This window comes from Camellia sinensis, chromosome 6 (genome assembly GCF_055761805.1).
Source record: "Camellia sinensis isolate YWXY chromosome 6, ASM5576180v1, whole genome shotgun sequence".
NCBI classification, from domain to species: Eukaryota; Viridiplantae; Streptophyta; class Magnoliopsida; order Ericales; family Theaceae; genus Camellia; species Camellia sinensis.
In genome coordinates, this window is record NC_138966.1 from 147635867 (window position 1) to 147655488 (window position 19622).

A 19622-nucleotide genomic window follows, 5' to 3' on the forward strand; every position below is an offset into this window, starting at 1 on the left:
AAATAAACGTATTTAGATACGAGATTCATCAATTAAAAACTTGAGTAAATCAGCAATGGCGACTAATAATGAAGAGGAATTTCTTGAAAAGCAACAAGAAATAAGAGCCAGGGGAAATGGTGGCTTACCAAAAAGATGGAAGCCGGGATGGGATTTGCCGAGGTCTGACGACAGTTGCAGAGGCGGAAGATCGGTGGAAGTCACGCCGGAGGTGGTAAACGGAGCAAGTTACAGAGCTCAGAAAGCTTGAGCAATGGCGGATCTGAGGAAGAAACCTAGAGAGAGAGAAAGATCCAAATGATTGAACAAAAAGTAAAACGACGAAAAGAGGGAAAAAAGTTCTTATTAAAACTTGAAACGGAGGCAAACGAAATTAATGCGCCTAAAACAACGTGAGCGTCAGACGGCGCACGCATGCGCGAGACGATTTATAAGCGCGTCACAAGCACGATCCAGTAAGGAGAAGGCACGTGGTTATGATAGTTGAGTAATTATGCATGACAACTCATGCGCGTGAAGAAGTTCTTGGAAATCTTGATCTTTAAGAAGACATGTCGGCCCATAGTAATGATCTTGGCTAAAACCGATGTACTGGCAGGAAGTACCGATATAGGTTCCATCACCTCAGAATGCCGAGGTAATAGAACCTAGGGGCAGTTGTGGGGATATATTTTCTGAGTACCAACACATGGCCAAGGTGATGCCGACATGTCAGCCGAGGTGCCACGTGTCCTGGTGGTAACGCCGAGGTGATCTCGGCAAGGCCGAGGTTATCTCCGAAGATATCGGAATCCTAGATAAGCGGATAAGGCACGAGAGTCCTAGAACAAGGAAGGACTTTAGTATGGATAAGGATGACACTCTTAGGGAGTTTATCTTTATCTATTAGAGAGTCTAGAATAAGCACTGAGCAAGAGTCCATTGAAGCTAGGCTTAACTATAAAAGAGAGGCACCCCCGATGGGTCTAAGGTACGCAATTTATATTCTGAGCAGTGAATTTAGCACTATTGATTATCTTTGAGAGATATACTGCCTTGATCGTCGGAGTGCCCCGGGTGGACGAACCACCGCCGGAATCTTCTCTTTCTGTTGCAGGTCAGCTAGGTGTCATCTATTCTGCCAGTTCTCTCCAGCTGAATACTGAGTTGGGCAGTATGATCGGAAAATCACTCACACAGAAACCATACCCACAAAATGACTCCATGAAAATGACTCCATGCAATACCCGGCCATCTTGCCCAACCAATCAGATGAGACCTCTCTACTCATTACTCATTACTCATAAGTTCAAGGTTTAAATTTAAAAAAGGAAACAAATAAGGCAATAATAGTAGAGAAATAGAATAAAGAATGGAAACAACTAAATAACAAGAGGATTCACATACTAAAAATAGAATACTAAAGAAAAATATAAATAATTCCAAGTTGAGGAAGAATGGATGTTGTATTACTGCTACTTATGAAAAAACAACTTATTCCTTTTAGAATTTCATTACAAATATTTGTATACCATTATTAAAAAATTCGCAAAATTTCAACTACTTTCACATTTCAATTTCTGACTTTCAAAATTTGATGGGTCTCCAAAGACCTTTCGATGAGTACTAAATACTGACACAGAAATATATTTCTTTACAAAATAACACTCTTGTATATAACTATATTTGTTTTGAAACCCTCCTATAACTCCCCAACTTCCTAACATGAAAACCCAAGCACTTCAGAAGGTGAAGTCTCAATCCTGCTCCTGCCTAGTTCCAAATTCATGCTTCTACAAGCATTGTATGCTTACAACCTGATAAACAATGCAAGAAGTTGATTCCGGGAGCTTCTATTTCTGCACAAACACTTTCCTTCAGTTTACAGATCAGTTTTCATTCCGAAATCAACTTCTAAACAAAACTACATACTTTGGAAATCAACTTTAGAAACCAAACCTATGGTTCATAAATCAAATTCTGAACGAAAGATATGTAGCCAAACCATAAGATTTTGTTAGGAAGTTGATTTTTGAACCATGATATTTTGTTCGGAAGTCGATATCCGATTCATAAAAATAAAAAAATAAAAAAAATGTGTGCATCAAGATGAAGTAGTGTGTGGAAATAAAAGCTCTCCAAATTTCATAGGTAGAAGCTCGCCTGTCAAATTAATACAAAGCTTGCTAGCTCCACAAAATAAAATTAAAAGAGAAAAAATCTTGATCCACACTTGATTTTCAATACACAGTTGGACTTCCATGCAGATACGTAGAGAAACCAAATTATTAGCCATGGATGGTCCACAGCTTGCCGATTTTATCATTTCGTGAAGGATTTCAAACCTTCTATAAAATTAGGAAGCAACTAATCCATGATCTTACTGAAAAAAAATTCCTTGAAACACATAGGCAATTAGACACGTTTTTCCATGAGACCATTTGATGATTCCTTTTTCTCTCTTCAGATTGCCAGTACTTATCAGTTCTGAACCGTTGTGTGAATGTTGATTTCTCCAGCGAAGTTGATGTCTCATTAGCATAAGCTAGGAGACCAATATACGTAATCATAGCCCCGTTGTCAACACAGTACCTGTCATATTGTTCCATACCTCTCCAAGCACATGACTCTCATCATTTCTTGCAATCGTTCATTGCATCCCACACCACCAACAATGAGAACATCTTTCTTGTCACATTGTGCCATTGCTCGTTCTGTAACCTCCACGAGCATTGGAAACACAGTTTCCTAAAACAATTTAAATTGTATGCAGAAATTGAGCCCACAATTAGATCATGTAAACTAAATATTCAACTAAAACTTGCAATTTACCAAAAACAGCTATACCAAATTACCATCTAAACTTTTTATCACCACAAAATATGTATTATTAAAAATTGGAAGGATTCGAAATGATAACCTGAAGAGAATAGCGTAAATCTATAGGGGTGCATTCATTATTTTTTAACTTTTCCTTAGCAGTGGCTTCAAGGTAACTCAATATTCCACTAAACGAAACGTCCATTCCTTTGACAACATAGGGAAGGTCTATAGACTTTTGTCCTTTCTTGTCAACCTGATAAAGAAATGAAAAAAAGATAAGTCAAGCAGAAAGCATTTCTTCATCGCATAATTTCAAGAACATTCTGAAGGCTATCTTAGAAATTTTAAGAATATCTCCAGAACAAAAAATAAGTATAAAATAGTAAACCAAAGTTCCAGAGAGAACCTTTATAAATAAGAGGTGATGAAATGTGTTACAAATCTCATAGATATAATCTAAACTTAACCCCTAAAAAATATAAACTTACACATCAATCATTTATTATCAATCGAGAGAGCTGTGTTAAAATATAGAATAACAAAAACAAAGATATGAAGATATAATAAAAAGTGTAGTTAAACATATTTCTTTAAAAATAATTAGAACTAATCAAATAAGATGAAGGTAAGACTAAATATATTGGTGAAAGGTAAATCCGACAATGTTAAAAACCACATATAGAGCATCTATTAGCTCTGTTGAACAAGAACTTAAAATATAACTACCTAACTTGAACCTTGCACTAAATTCACCAATATCTACTGCTCACTAACAACACTCAAAACAGAACAAGAAGCACAAAGTTGAATTGTATATAATAATTCAATAAGAAAACTAAACTCAACTCAACAAAGCCAGCATTGAAACCCTTTAAGGTAGATTTCATCTTTGGCCTTCAATCAACTCCATCTAAAGGCATATCCTCTCATAAATCCTTGGCAACTATTTCTTTATCATATGCCCAGCTGATGTTCATTTTGGCCTTCCACTAATTCTTTTAGAAGAAAACTGAGAGGAAAGATTGTGTGCGGAGGAAAGAAAAGAAATGGAGGGATAGGAAAAATCGCCTCACCCTTTATCTGTTTGGTTAAGCAAGAAGGACAGAAAAAGAAGAAAAGACTACTAACTACTTGTTTAATCATTTTCTCTTACAAATGAAGACAATGGTGTTATATAGCTGACTACAATGGCCTAACAACCATCAAATTCCTACATTCAACAAAGTTCATGAAAAGGTGTGTAATAAAATATCTTCTTTAAAGATTAAGAAAATTATCAAGGAGTCTCATAGCCTCATTTGCAGTTATCTTTGTATGTCTTTTGTCTTTTGAGAAGGCAGGAGGGGAGAGGATACAAAATCGAGCTATACAATATTGGAAGATCAGAAACTGGCAAGCCATAACCACAATTTATTCTAGTACAGTGCAGGCTAGACAAGTATTGATCTCAAGCACAATGCAAAACTGAATCATAGTAAGAAATAAAGTTTTCTCAAACAATCGATAGAGAACAAATCAATAAAAAAAAATCTGCAAACTTCCATAGTTAAACAAGCAAAACGCCAAATAGAAGCTCAATTTTTTTTTTCTTTTTTTGTCTTCCTCAAGTTTGAAGACATGTGAACACAATAACCTATAAAAGATATGACTATTAATGGATAGTCTCTGTGTGAATTAACCATTGATATAGGTTACGGAAACTTGCTTCCAATTGTATACTTGCTCAATGTTGTTCCCAAGGTTTGGATCATTAGACAGAGTTAGAACCCTCGCAAACCAGTCCAAGCAATTCCCAATAGCAATATCTATAGTCTCACCAAAAATCCATACCGCCCCTCACTATATGCAATCATCTGTGTGTTCTCATCACTGTCTTCAAATTAGGTTGATAATTTCAACTGAAATTATATATTTCTGTTAACTGGGAAGATAACAGGAATACATGATTATTCTGAACTTGTCTCCAAGAGATGATTCCAAATCTAACTTCTTCAATTAGATTAAGTATTATTTATTTTCTTTTCCTCTTCTAATTAAAGATTGTTGTTCATCTACTTCCGTACATGGTAAACTGCAACTGCTAAAGAAAACTTATCTGCCACTTTTTTTATTTATTTTTATTATCTAATTTTTGAACAAGCTAATTTTAAAAGGAAAATAATTTGTAAAACAGGATTTTTATAAATAAAGTCCATCCAGAATCACGTGGCAATGGCATTTTTATAATTATGAGTCACATGTGCTTCGGCTTGAAATGAAAAAAAGAAAAAGAAAAAAAAGAAGAAAAGTCCCATTCTAAACAAAAATAATTAACCAAAAACAACAAATTAAATATTAAAAGAGAATTTAGGGGCGAAATCAGTTCAGTCCAAGTGCTACTTCATTCCCACTTGATGGAAGGTTTCGGTTTTCATTATTCCCTCCTAACTGATTGGTTTGGTCTAGTTGTTTTTTTCAATAGACAATGAAAACTATTGCTACAATACAATCTTACCCAAAAAACAAAACAAATATCAAAAGTTGTATCAAAACAAAACACGAACAACATCTAGAAACAGTCCTATCTAAAATAATAATAAAAAACATCTAGAAACAATGATGCACTGATTTTTGCTTAATATATGCTCATGTGGACAAGTGGACAAGTCTGCTTGTGGACAAGTCTGGGTAAATTTGAGGGAAAATTTTGGGCTTAGGGTTTCAAATAATTAAAGCTTTTCTAAATAATTAGAATTGAGGAAAACCTTAAGAGCTATAGATTGGCTAATAAGGAGGTCAAAAAAGTAGTGAGAGAGGCTAAGTTGAAAGCTTATGATGACCTATACACTAGACTAGATAGTAAAGGAGAGAAGAGAGTATACAAACTTGCTAAGATATAAGAGAGGAAAATAAGAGATTTTAATCAAGTTAAGTGCAGAGTAAGGATTCTAAGGTATTAGCGAAAGATGAAGAGATTAAGGAAAGATGAAAGAACTATTTTGAGAAACTATTAAATGAGGAACATGGAGGTATGATAATAGGGGAAGAAATGGCTAGTAATACGATAAACCAAAACTACAGGTTTTATCGCAGGATTAGGAACTTTGAAGTGGAGATTGCACTTAAGAAGATGAAATCAAATAAGGCTTTAGGACCCGATGATATCCCTATTGAAGCTTGGAAGTATTTGGGTAAAAAGGGGGTTGCTTGGTTGACTAGGTTGTTTAGCAAAATTTTGTTGACTAGGAACATGCCAGATGAGTGGAGAAAGAGTATTTTAGTACTAATATATAAGAATAAAGGAGATGTCCAGAATTGCAATAACTATAGAGGAATCAAGCTAATGTGCCATATAATGAAAGTGTGGGAGAGGGTGATGGAACGCCGATTGCGAGATATAACAGAGGTGTCAGAGAATCAATTTGGGTTAATGCCCGGCAGGTCAACAATGAAAACGATTTACCTTTTGAGGAGAGTAATAGAAAAGTATAGAGAAAAGAAAAGAGACATTCATATGGCGTTTATTGACCTTGAGAAAGCGTATGATAGAGTGCCCCGAGATATAATATAGTGGGTGTTAGAGAAGAAATGGGTGACAAAATGTTACATTGATGTGATTAGGGACATGTATGAAGGGATGGTGACCACTATTAGATCGCCTCTAGAGAGACAAATGAATTTCCTATCACTGTTGGGTTACATCAAGGATCTACCTAAAACCCTTATCTTTTTGCTTTAGTTATGGATGAGTTGACGAGAAATATTTAGGATGACGTGCCATGGTGTATGCTTTTTGCAGACGATATCATGCTAGTGGATGACACTAGAAAATGAGTTAATACAAAGTTGGAGATTTGGAGAAAACCTCTTGAATCTAAAGGTTTCTGGATAAGCAGAAATAAGACAGAGTACATGGAGTGTAAATTTAGTAACAATAACAATGAAAGTGGAGGAGAAGTGAAGATTGAGAACCAAGAATTTCCTAAGAGTGAACATTTTCGTTATTTATGGTCGATTATCATAACAGGGGGAGAGATTGATGCGGATGTGGCCCATATGATTAAGGCGGGATGGTGTAAGTGGAGAAGTGCGTTTGGGGTACTGTGCGATAAACGAATACCCACTAGACTAAACGATAAGTTCTATAGAATTGCTATTAGACCAGCGATGTTGTATGGGATGGAGTGTTAGGCAACCAAGAATGAGTGTGGCTGAGATGAGGATGCTAAGGTGGATGTGTTGCAAGACTAGACAAGACAGAATTAGGAATGAGTGTATTCGGGAATGGGTAGGAGTAGCACCGATAGAAGATAAGTTGAGAGAGAATCGATTGAGATGGTTTGGTCACATTCAATGGAGACCAACAGAGGCAGTAGTGAAAAGATGTGATACTGTAACGGTAGAGGGAAGTGTTAGGGGACGAGATAAGCCTAGATTAACGTTGGCTAACGTTGTAAATAGAGATATGGATCTACGTAATTTGACTAACGAAATGGCCTTTGATAAGGCTGCATGGAGGAGAATGATTCATGTAGCTGGCCCTATTTGATGGGACTTGAGGCTTGGTTTGGTTTGGTTTGGTTTAGTGAATTTTTTAATATTTTAAGTAATTTTTTTACTTTTTAAATATGCCTACCTAAAAAATAAAATAAATAAATATTTGTGATAAAATATTTTAAAAAATTAATAAATACATGAAAATATATTGAATATATATATATATATATATTTTTATATTTTTGGTATTAGTGGATTTTCAAAGATTTTGTTTCACAATATTATATTTTTTAAGTATATTTATATTAGGTGCTATAAAAAATTTGTTTAAAATATTAAAAACATTTACTAAAAACAAAAAATATGAAAAATAATAAGCACAATTTTAATAAAATCAATCAATACCAAACAAGGTGATTTTTCAAGAAATTATAGTCGAAAAAATTATGGGTTTTTTCTATCAGGTATCAAAAGAGAGGCATGAAAGAGAGAGGGAGCAATGCGATGTGATGACTAATGCATGGACGGCTAAGATTAGCTCCTAGTAATATGTATCGACGGCCAAGATTGAAAGAGTTATTAAATTGGTTCGACTCAGTCTCTTCCGGTTTGAATTTTGCATAACTAAAAAGCGAACCCAAAAACGAAAGATTTTTTTTAAAACATTTTTCTAGAAAAATGAAAATTAATTTGAAAAAAAATAAATATTAAATAAAAATTAATTTAAAAAAAATATTAAATATATTTTAAAAATTAAAAATTTATTTTCTCTTTAAAAAAAATAAAAATGATGACATTGTACCTAAACAGTTGGCTTTTGTACCATTAATCATGTCTTTTTGCACCCTCCTCCAATGAGTTGTCAAGTTTAATCAGATGTATATGGTTGTCTCTAGGAAATCCAATGATCGAGCAAAAACTGATTTCTTAAGAAAAAAAGGGTTAGTACATTTATTTTCATTCTTACAACTTAGTATGTTGAGACTTGGGAGTGTTGGGTTTCTACTCCATGTGAGGAGTTGTGACCATGTGAAGGAAGCCTTAGAAGTCAAGAATGAAGGCTACAAATTTGGGCTGGAGATTTTCTGTAGCGCCCCCAAAATACACAATAGATCCAACTCAAAACATATATTAATAATCACATACATCAGAGTAAATAGTCCTTTTATTACATGAAGATAAAGATACAAAATCGTTTAATATAAATAAATGCCCTATTGGCTTATACCTTTCCAAGCCTTAACTTGGTTACAACAAAAGTGAGCTTCGCTTATCACATATTTAGCCCTAGGCTATACAGAAATAAAAACAAAACATGAAGCTCTTGCTTCCAAAAGATCCCTCCCATGTTATTGTCTTGGAGGAGGCATGCCATCATTACCTGAAAATGTTATTCCCGAATAGGGTGAGCCACAGCCCAGTAGAAATCATCTATCACAATATATGAAACTTAGCAAAGGTATATGTCACGACCCCATTCCGCCCCTAGTAGAATGGTGCCGTGATGGCCAGTAATCCGAGATTACCGAAGGCCGACTGTCAAAATTCACACACAATCAAAGTATAATTATATGGGGCTCACAATGCGGAAGCAATAAATATACAAAATCTAAGTAGTCCATAAGAGCTGTGCGTATATCAATGTAATGTCATACATCAAACATCTTTACAAGTTGTACAACTTAGATACAATAAAGAAATGAGATACAAAATACATCTTGACCAAAAGGCTTCTCAAGCCGACATATGCCAAAACAACAAAACATAAGCCGAGAAGCATAATCTTCAAGACGCCACAAAATATGAATCCAAGGAACATCGGCAATACATCCAAAAACACATCGGCAAAACATCTAGGCCTCATCGCCTTCTTGCTCATCACCTACATATATATAGAGAGGGTGAGCTTGGATACTCAGTGAATGGTACAAGTAATAAAGGGGTTTGCATGCATGACATCCGAGGTCCTTAACAAAACAATGCATAAACATAGCTTATATCAAAACGTGGAATAAATCAAGTTCTTCTACAAATCTAACAAGCTTTGTCAATCAAGTCTTTCGAGGCTTCCAAGTTCCAAGGATGATATTTACAAGGTTGTGCTACAAATGCTTATAGTCCCCTAGCACGTACGAACTTCCAAACTTTGTGCTACTAATGCTTATAGTCCCCTAGCACGTACGGACTTCCAAACTTTGTGCTACTAATGCTTATAGTCCCCTAGCACGTACGGACTTCCAAACTTTGTGCTACTAATGCTTATAGTCCCCTAGCACGTACGGACTTGTGCCACAAATGCTTAAAGTCCCCTGGCACGTACGGACTTTCAAAGATTGTCATCCAAAACAAAGCTCACTTGATAACTTGCCATTCAAAACAAGGCTTATACTTGTCACACAAAATAGAGAGGTCATTCATGCTTAACAAATACTTTTATCAAAACGAGGCAAAGCTTTATCAAAACTTTAAGAACATATCTTTATTAAAAATACCACTCACCTAGTTCTGCAATGTCGGGGTTACAGGCAAAGGTCCAAGGCCTACAAATACACAAGAGATCCCATTGAATGCACTAACAAACAAACTTTACATGTATGCAAATGATTTCGGCATTCATCAAAACCAAGTCGAACCAAGACAAACACTGTTTCTCCTTTTGGGAAAATATGTTGGGTACCAACCAGGCTATTGCCGAGGTCCCACACCTCTTTGCCGAGGTGTGGTCCCAGCGGCCTTACTCAAGGAAATGAAGCCGGGAAAACCTGGGTTTCCCTTTGCTGAAGAACATGGAGAATCATGAAACACATGAACGCTCAATCTTAACTTGTCACTACGAAATCTGGGACTTCATGCTATGAATTTCAAAACAAGGACCAGGGTACCCAAACTCGAAGATCTTACGAAAACAAACACAAAAGCATGAATCTTGATGCAAACTTTCGGATTAAACAAGGCTTTTATTCAAGAACACATGAACACTACTTATTCTTTCTAAAACCAGACTTTCAATCAATGCATGGCTAGCAAATCAAATTCGATCATGCGATGTAGTTAGATGATCATAAAGAATCACAAGAGAAGGTCAAGAATCTAACCTCAAGACACAAATCTAACGGTTTGATCTCTAGGAATCAAGCTCAAGGATCTACTTTCTCACTCTACAACTTCTTCTTCTTCCTAGAGCTTTTCTCTTTAAAAGACAAGGACTTGATACAAAATGATAGGTTCTTTGGCTGGTTTCAGACTTAACCCTCTGCTGGGACAAGTGGCAGCGACTGGTTGGGTTTCCTCAAAAAGATGGCTGACAGGCCAGGCAAAAGCATGGCGATAGAGTGTTCAACAAGTAAAACGGTATGGGCGCTCTGGCAAGACGCTGACATCAGGCGAAATCATCGACTCCGGTAGGTAAGGTATCTATGACCTCGGCTAGAACGGACAACACTTGGCCTAGCTGTGCCACACCTCGGCCTAGATGTGCCACACCTCGGTCTAGGTCGCACCAATCCAGGAACAAGATCACTTGGGTTCAAGGTTAACATCTCGGCCTAGATGATGCACTTCTCGGCCTTAATGATACACCTCGGCCTAGAAAATGACATCTCGGCCAAAATGCCAGGAGGGAAACAAAGGTAACCCTAAGTGGTTTCAAGATGGTTTTAGTTTTAAAGTGACCTCGGCTAGACTTACCAAGAGGAACAAGACCTAACGAGTAATTCACATGAGCACAAACCAAGACAAGAATCTTACTCTAGACAAAGCAAGTCGAGAAAATTCACTAATGCAGGTTTATCACAACAAGATTATACAAATGCTCGTGCTCGAGGCTAAGGTGGGGAATGAGGGTCTCTACAGTATAAGTACAAGTGCATAAACAACGCAATGTGGTAAAATGTCTCACAATTTTATATACTCGTGAGATATCAATTTCAAGTCTTAATCCATTTCCTTTCAATTCATACTCTGTTCACTTATCTATCCCATTCATGAGTCAATTTCATTATTTCTCAACAACAGAATTGAGGCTACAACTCAATAATTTTCAAATCATTTAACACATATGCATAAACACTTTAAACTTCTATTTCACGGAAATTTCGTCCGTGGGTAGCCGTCAAACGGGACCTATGTAAACGTAGGCTATACCAGCACTACAATTTCCATTTTACGGATATTTCGCCCGCTGGCTAGGCACCCATGTATAATTTCGGGACTTCCACCTAGGACACTCTAGCCAACTTAATTATAATGGAATCCAACCCATTTCTCCTCCCAAACAAATATCCATACATATGCAATGTACTTAAACAGATAATCAAACATGAAGCACATCCCCTTTCCACTTCCAAACAAACATACATATACAATGTATATAAACACGGTCATATTCAATAACAACCATCAAAAGATTAGTTTCAATTCACTTAATCCACATGCAATTTCTACAATAGTCAAAACTATCCTCCACCGATAGCCCAATACAGTTATCTCTAGATAGGTATTAAATCTCAACAGATAGTTTATTCAAAACTTCTAAAAGACTGAGTTAATACATAACCAATCCCGTCATTCATATCAATATCCTCTCAATTTCACATTTTCAATGACAATTCCAATTACTTGTACAAAATGATAGTTGATCCAATTAGGGCAACTTCCCGATTTTCCCCAAATATTAGCCAAGTGCCAAAATAATCAAATTAGTTATAACACAACATCATTTTTAAACCCCACAAGCATCTATTTCACCTACACCCAAAACCCCTCTTTCCATGCCCAAACCCTAACTTTGTTTAAAACATCTCTAAATCACACCACTGTTACACAAGTGACAAATAACTAAGCTAAATATCATATGAAGGTGTAGAAAGATCCCTACCTCAAGTGAGAAGACGAGACAATGCAAGAGAAAAACTCCAAGAACACCGAAACCCGCTTCTATTCGTTCAAAATGAAGATCTTGACGAGCACCACCTTTTTCTCAAAGGCACTAGGGTGGAAATCCCAATGGATCTAGATGAAATCTAAGAGAGAAGGTATATTCTAGAGAGAGAAGCTCAAGAACAAGCTTTTTGGAAGTTTTAGAGAGAGAGAGATATGAAAAAGTGACTCAAAACGTCATCTTCTCGGATTGAAATACACGTAGTCCGCTCGAGCGTGGAATGCACATTTCTAGATTTTTAGAACTACAAAAAATATACTGAAAGTTGACGAACCCCACTCAAGCACGAGATTGTCCGCTCGAGCGGAAGAGCAAAATTTGTGAAGCCCGCTCAAGCGCAAGAATGGCCGCTCGAGCAGAGAAGCCAAAATCTAGGCAGCAAAAGCTTGGAAAAACAAACAAGCAACCAACTTGTTCCAAACACACAACTACAACCCGATAGCCAAAATGAAGGGGAGACAAAGGGAATAAGATATGAATGACCATTCAAAACTAAACCAATTCAAGTCCGGAATGCAATAAGTAACAGGTCAAAACCAGAATTTCTATATTTTCAGCTGAGCTATCTTATTATAGGGTGGTTGTGTTGGTGGCTGCCATCAATGTTGTCGGTGGCTCTTCGACAGCTTGCCGGTAGATAAGATTGACTTTATGCTCTCCCATTTGTGTATAAATGGAAAGAGTTGGAATGCAACAAAATGTGAGGAACCAAGAGAGCAAAATGAAAGAGTGAAGAGAGATTGGCCCTCTGTGTGGGAGAAGGTGCTTCCTTGGTATGAGAGAGGGAGTTGTGTGTGAGTTAAGTGAAGATGAGTGTTCCTCCTCTTTTGTTGTAATCTCTTTGTAATCTCTCCATATACAGTGAAATTTGATTACTCTCCCATGGGTGTAGGCATTGGCCCGAACTACGTTAAATTTTGTGTTTTCTTTTGTGTATGGGGGTTGTTTGTGCTTGTAAGTGATTTCTGGACATTCTGGGCAAAATTTCCAATCCCATCAGAGTGAACTTAAGACTAAACATCTGTACTGTTCTCAAGTTAAAGAAAATAAATTGGGCTAGAAAATCAGCCCATTGCGACACAACACGCATAATTTTTAAGGTTGTGACTTATGTTGGTCTTCCCCTTGAAATCACTAATTTATCTATGGGTCCTCAATTGTTTTAAGACAAAGGACAATTCCTGCAAAAATAGAGGCTAGATCCAATAAGACAACAACAAATATATAACATGAACGTTGTATAGTAGTTTGCATGTGTTCTAAATCTCTACAATCTCTTTTTACTTTCCATTAGGTTGATTATGTGATCTTCTATCGAACATTCCTTCCTTTCAATTGAAGTATTTCTTTCTTGTTTTTGTAGAAGTCAAAGTTTTGGTTAAAGATGTAGAAAAAATGCATATTTGGTGCATCAAACCCTATCACTTGTGGACCAAAAACCAGATGAATCCTTAACATCATGACATGGACAAGAATTGGACAGAAAACAAACTAAATAAGAGGATAGCATATCAATTTATCTTAAATTTAAAAAGAAAAAAAAAAGAAAAGGAAAGGATAAAGCTAAACTCTACACAACAATTAATCACTGAAATTTTACCTTGAAACAAACAATAATCAAAAGAATAAAAAAAAAGTGTCCAAGTAGTACACATAAATGTGTGTTTGAGAGGAAAAGAATTGGGTACATACCTAACTCTTGGCATAGTGCATAAAATGAGTGCCCCCAGACTTGAACCCACAACCTCAAAATTATTAGGCTACAATTTTATCATTGAACTAACTATTAAAAACTTTATGTGAGGGCAAACATTTCAATTTAGTTACAAAAGGTGTCTATTTGGCAATGAAAAAACCAGAGGATGATCGTGGTCCCTCACAAATTTTCTGACCACCCACCTTCTAGGTTTCTCTTTTTCCACTAAGGGTGTGTTTGATTGGAGAGATTAGGGGGGGATTATTCACTGTTCGGATTGCTTATCTGAAAGAGGGGGATGTCCATCGTTTGATTGGATTTTTAGTCCGTCGAACATGGAGTTCGGCCGGACTCTATATCCTTCATATGTGGGACTAAACAATCCTGGGGAGGGGGGGGGGGGGTGAGATTATTTCCATGGGATTGGTATCTCATAGGACTAATGTGTGAAATGTCCATTTTACCATTATGCTATTACTTAGTAAACAATTGAAAAAAGGTAAAATAGTCTTTTGAAATTATGTATAAAATAAAAAATATAAATTATAAATTTAATTTAATTAAAAATAATAAATTATAAATTATGGCCTTATAAGTTAAATTTTTTTTTAGTATTGTTAAAAAATTAAATTTATATATTAAATAAAATTATTTTTTCAATGTTCTTAATTTATATTATATATTAAATAAAAAATAAAAATAAAAATTATAAATTTAATTTAATTAAAAATAATAAATTAAAAATTATGGCCTTATAAATTAAATTTTTTTAGTGTTGTTAAATTATAAATTATAGATTACAAATTTAAAATTATATATTAAATAAAAAATATAAATTATAAATTACAAGGGTAAAATAGTCCTTTGAACATTTATCCTTATCTAGTCCGTCCAACCAAACATTGGATTCACTAAAACTATCCAATCCAACCAAATAGTCCGAGGGATTTACAGTCCCAGGATTTAAGTCTGATAGATTCTAATCCCCCATTATCCAGTCCGTCCAATCAAACACACCCTAAAATCATTGTTGTACAACCTTCTCATCGCCTATCTCACTTTTGAAGTGTTACTCTCTCTAATCTTTTATTATTAGGACTTGCTCGACATCCAAGTCCACGTGAAATAATTGACCCATCACGCTCTGACTTTCAGGAAGATAAAACACGAGTTTCAAATCCTACATGAGTGGCAGTGTTGGATGCTAGTCCAGGACATCATCTGCAATTTGCAGCAAATCAGGTATGTGCCTCTGTCTTGATGCTGCAGAGTTGTGCTAGATGGAGGGCTTCGGTGGCTGTGTTGGATGCTAGTCTACCCTTTTGTAAGCTTGTGGGAAGGAGGGGTTTTAGGACTAATGTTTTGGAGCTGTTTGTGTGTTGATCCTCTTTGCTTGTTTTGTTTTCTATGTTGGGTGGTATCTCACCATCCTCTAGTGTGCTTGTTGGGTGTCTCTTCACCCTGTTTTATTGTTGTTATTCATACTGTTGTATGTTGATTTTCATCAATAAAGTTGTTTCTTTTTTGTTGATAAAAAAATAAAAAAAAAAATCCCTACACGAGTGGCATATTCATCATAGAATGTTCTTGCAGCTTCTTCCGACTCAAATAGCATCCCCTCTTATGGCTCTTGATTTCTATCAGATTCACATGAACTTAGTTCCCCTCCTAAAGAAGTTTCTATTCTCCCAGCACCATCGTCCATTTCGGTCTGCCCATCCAATGACACTCAACAACATTAGTAGTTATAAACTCTTTACCCAAAAAGGAAATGAAAAATGAAACTATTGTATATAATGTAATTTTTTTTAACTGATATGATTAAAGTAACAATTTGTTAATCAAGATTAAGAGAAGAGTGGCTCCTAATTTCAGATACATATAACTGGGATGCGACAACATCAATGAAAAGATAACTATAAATAACATTAAATTATATCAGAGTTGTCTATGTCAATTTTGTGCAAAGCACCAAATGATTTTTTTTTAATTTTTTATTATTATTATTTTTTTAATCTAAACAAGCAGCAAAGACATGAAAACTGACTGAAAAGGGAAAATTTCCATGACAAAAAATCATAAAATGTAGAAACAATGCAATCATCTAGCACAATAGTAAAATATATTACTAAGCATTTGGCTCTGGCCTAACCATGAGTTTGTTTATATAACTCAACATCATCAGTAGCAATGAGATAGAATTTTTAATGTAATGTGGATTAGTCATGGAACAAAGTAAGTAATCAAATTCATATAACAAATCTAAAGTTCATATATTTATACAAATCAATTAAAATTAGGTCTCCAAGACCAGTGCTTACCTTAGTTTAATTTTATGTTACATGAACTTGGGTATCAGTGTCGAGTGTGAGTATGTATCTAGAGGTCAAACTCATCAAATTATAAATTCAAGGGTACGTAGACTTGGGAAAAAAATGTAATATTTTTAATCAAATAAGTGAAATAAAATAGTTTTATATGTAACTTATAGTGTCAAAAAGACATTTATAACAATTATACAACAAATAACATGTACATAGATAATAATAGTGTTAAATACAATTATACAAGCAGTGTCCAATGAAATGCATCCGACACATATCTCATACCCGTGTCCGAGTGTCAGGTCTCTGACACGGGTATTTGATTTATTTTAAAGAGTCCGTGTAACATAGGTTTAATCTCATTTACTAAACATATTCAATCAACATAAAGAAATGGTTAGTGAGTGTCATTCCAATGCATTTTTCTCCAAATTCTTTTATCAAATTTGTCACTGCTTTGGAATTGTTGAATTTTGTCCCAAAAAGCACAACCAAAAGAATGATGAAATAAACAAATTTGAGTTAACCCATCATGAAAATACCAAAAAAAATAAAAATTAAAAGCATTTTAATTAATTGATATGCTCCCACAAAATTAAATATCAACGAAATTAAGCCAAAAGGTTGTGTAAGGCTCAGTGACAGTAAAATTGCTTGTTACCACCTTTCTATCTATTGCTTCTACTTAAAAATAATCTCAAGGGTGCTTCATAAATATGTGATTCAAAATTCACATTTTCTAAGCAACCAAACTAGATCTTAAACTAATAAAGACCAAGAACAAAGCAATTTCGCACCGCCTGAAAGAAATGCACAGTTAATTTCCCATACCCAAAGCCCTGAATTGACCCAAAAAAATAAAAAATGGAACAAAATTTCTGAAAATTTAAACCAAATGCAGATCAAACAGCTCGAATTGGTTGAATTTTAGGGTTCCAATCACCGAAATGTTGCGTTGATCTTCAAACACAAATTGCATACATATACACACATCATCATATATATATATTTAGAGGGAGAAAGAGAGAGATAGTTAATGAAATCGAAAGTCTGAGTGGGTTTCGAGGGTTGATTTGGAGTTGAATTGTTGGAGTGAACCTTTGAGACTTAAATTTGAGTGGTGTGATGTGAGATGAGATGGATATTTTTTTTTCTTGAACGGTGGGAATATATAAAAACAACTTAGAGAAAAGATACATCAGCATTAAGGAGAGCAGCAAGGGGTTAGCCACCCAATTCAAAGGTAAAACATGACAAGCATGGTTCTTGGCTACCCAATGAGCAACCTGGTTGTTTTTTTTGTTAGTCCACTTCAACTGCACATTCCTCACTCTAACCAGATGGCGGATGTCAAGCAATATTGCCAGTCCTTCCCACGGGGGCATGGTTTCACCCACTCCCAGTTTTATAACTTCAAAACAATCACTTTTGTGGGGATATATTTTCTGAGTACCAACACGTGGCAAGGTGACGCCGACGTGTCAGCCGAGGTGCCACATGTCCTGGTCGTGACACCGAGGTGATCTCGGCAAGGCCGAGGTTATCTCTGAAGATATCAGAATCCGAGATAAGTGGATAAGGGACAAGAGTCCTAGAATGAAAAGGGAACTCAACCTGGATGAGGGACAAGAGTCCTAGAATGAGAGAAGACTTCAGTTAGGGTAAAGATAAGACTCTTAGAGAGTTTATCCTAATCCCACTGGGAGTCCCATATTAGCAGTAATCCTAAGTCCATTAGGGCTAGGCTCCTATTAGGACTAGGTTTATGTTGGCTATAAAAGAGAGGCACCCCCATGGGTCTAAGGTATGCTTTTGATACTCAAGCTTGTGAGTTTAGCACTTGATTTATCTTTGAGAGATATACTGACTTGATCGTCGGAGTGCCCCCGGGTGGACGAACTACCGCCGGAATCTTCTCTTTCTGTTGCAGGTCAGTCAGGTGCCATCTATTCTGCCGGTGCTCTCCAGCTGGCTACTAAGCGGGTAGTGTGGTCAGAAAATCACTCACACAACTTTCAACAATGGAGGAGGTCAAATTACAAGCTTGGGTCATCATAGCCTCCATTCTCACAGCATGGGCTTCAGCCACAAAGGCAGAGGAGGCTGAAAAGAAGGAGACAAAGCCATCAATAAGACGGCCCGTAGAGTCTCATAAAAGCAGCAGCAGTTGCTATGGCTTTGTGTTTGTTAAAACTTGCATCACAATTGATTTTGCACTCCCCAGGAGGTGCTGGTTGCCATCCCTCAGCCTCCACCAGTGCTGGAGCTTGGTATTCATACCACACCTGAGCGATTGTCTCAATTGTAGCCATGGGGTCAATAGGGACCTGATTGAATAAGAAGGCATTTCTTGCTTTCCAAATATGCCACCCAATAAGCACAATTGGAAGTTTTTGCAAAGTTTTAAGGGTTTTCATTCGAAAGAGGGACGACTTGGAAGTTTGGAGCTACACGTGCCTCTATCGTACGGCGAAATAAACAGACTACTCACTGAGAAGTTATTGGTGGGTCACGAATTCATGTTGGGTGAGTGTGGAATTGGAGGTATCGTCACGTGACTTGTCAAGATTAATTAATAATATTTTTTACACAAATTTATAATTATTTATTCAGAATGTATTGAAGAATTAATAGTTTAAATTTAGGAATAACATGTCTTTATTTAAAATTTCAATTGGATCAGATAGTTGAAATCTTTAATCGGTAAGAATCATTAAACGAAATACGTTTATCAGTAAAAAATTTTGAAAAAATTTAATTGGGCCATGTTTTCGTAAACTTTTACTTATAAGAAACTTCCGTTTAATGACTCTTACCAGTAAAAAATCTCAACTATCTAGTCCAATTTAACTAGAGAAAAACTAAATCCTTAAACTTATTGTAGTCATGAATCATACATTTCATCAATTTAGGGCCCATTTTGGAACATGCTAAAAAAGTCAAAAGTTAATTTTTAATCCGTTTTAAGTCACATCACTTCTCACATTATTTTACATAAAAAAATAAAAAGGTCAAAAAAAATTAAAAAAAATTCTGGGCCCTAACTTTTTTGCAAAATAAAATGCCAAGTATGAAGTCCTCCTCTAGGTTATAGGGACTAGTGTTGCCTTTTCATAGGTTAAAATCTTAATCTCACACTAAATGTCTCTTGAATTGTACCATACGAGGTTTCAGTTATGACATTTATAATATTTAATTATGATAAATATTAGTTATGATTTAATTTTTATATACATTATAGTATTAGTTATAATATTATTTTGATTATAATTCAAAAGGTGTTAGTTATACTTATGTGCTGTTTAGTTATGATTATTTTTTTTAATTAAGACTTTAATGTTATATTTGATTCATGGATTTGGATAGAAATTTAAAAGAAAAATGA

General features: G+C 35.6%; 1 pseudogene; it reads right to left on the minus strand.

Annotated features, from left to right (window-relative positions):
- Positions 1-200: 200 nt before the first annotated feature.
- On the minus strand, positions 201-18654 carry LOC145792540 (uncharacterized; annotated as a pseudogene).
- Positions 18655-19622: the final 968 nt, after the last annotated feature.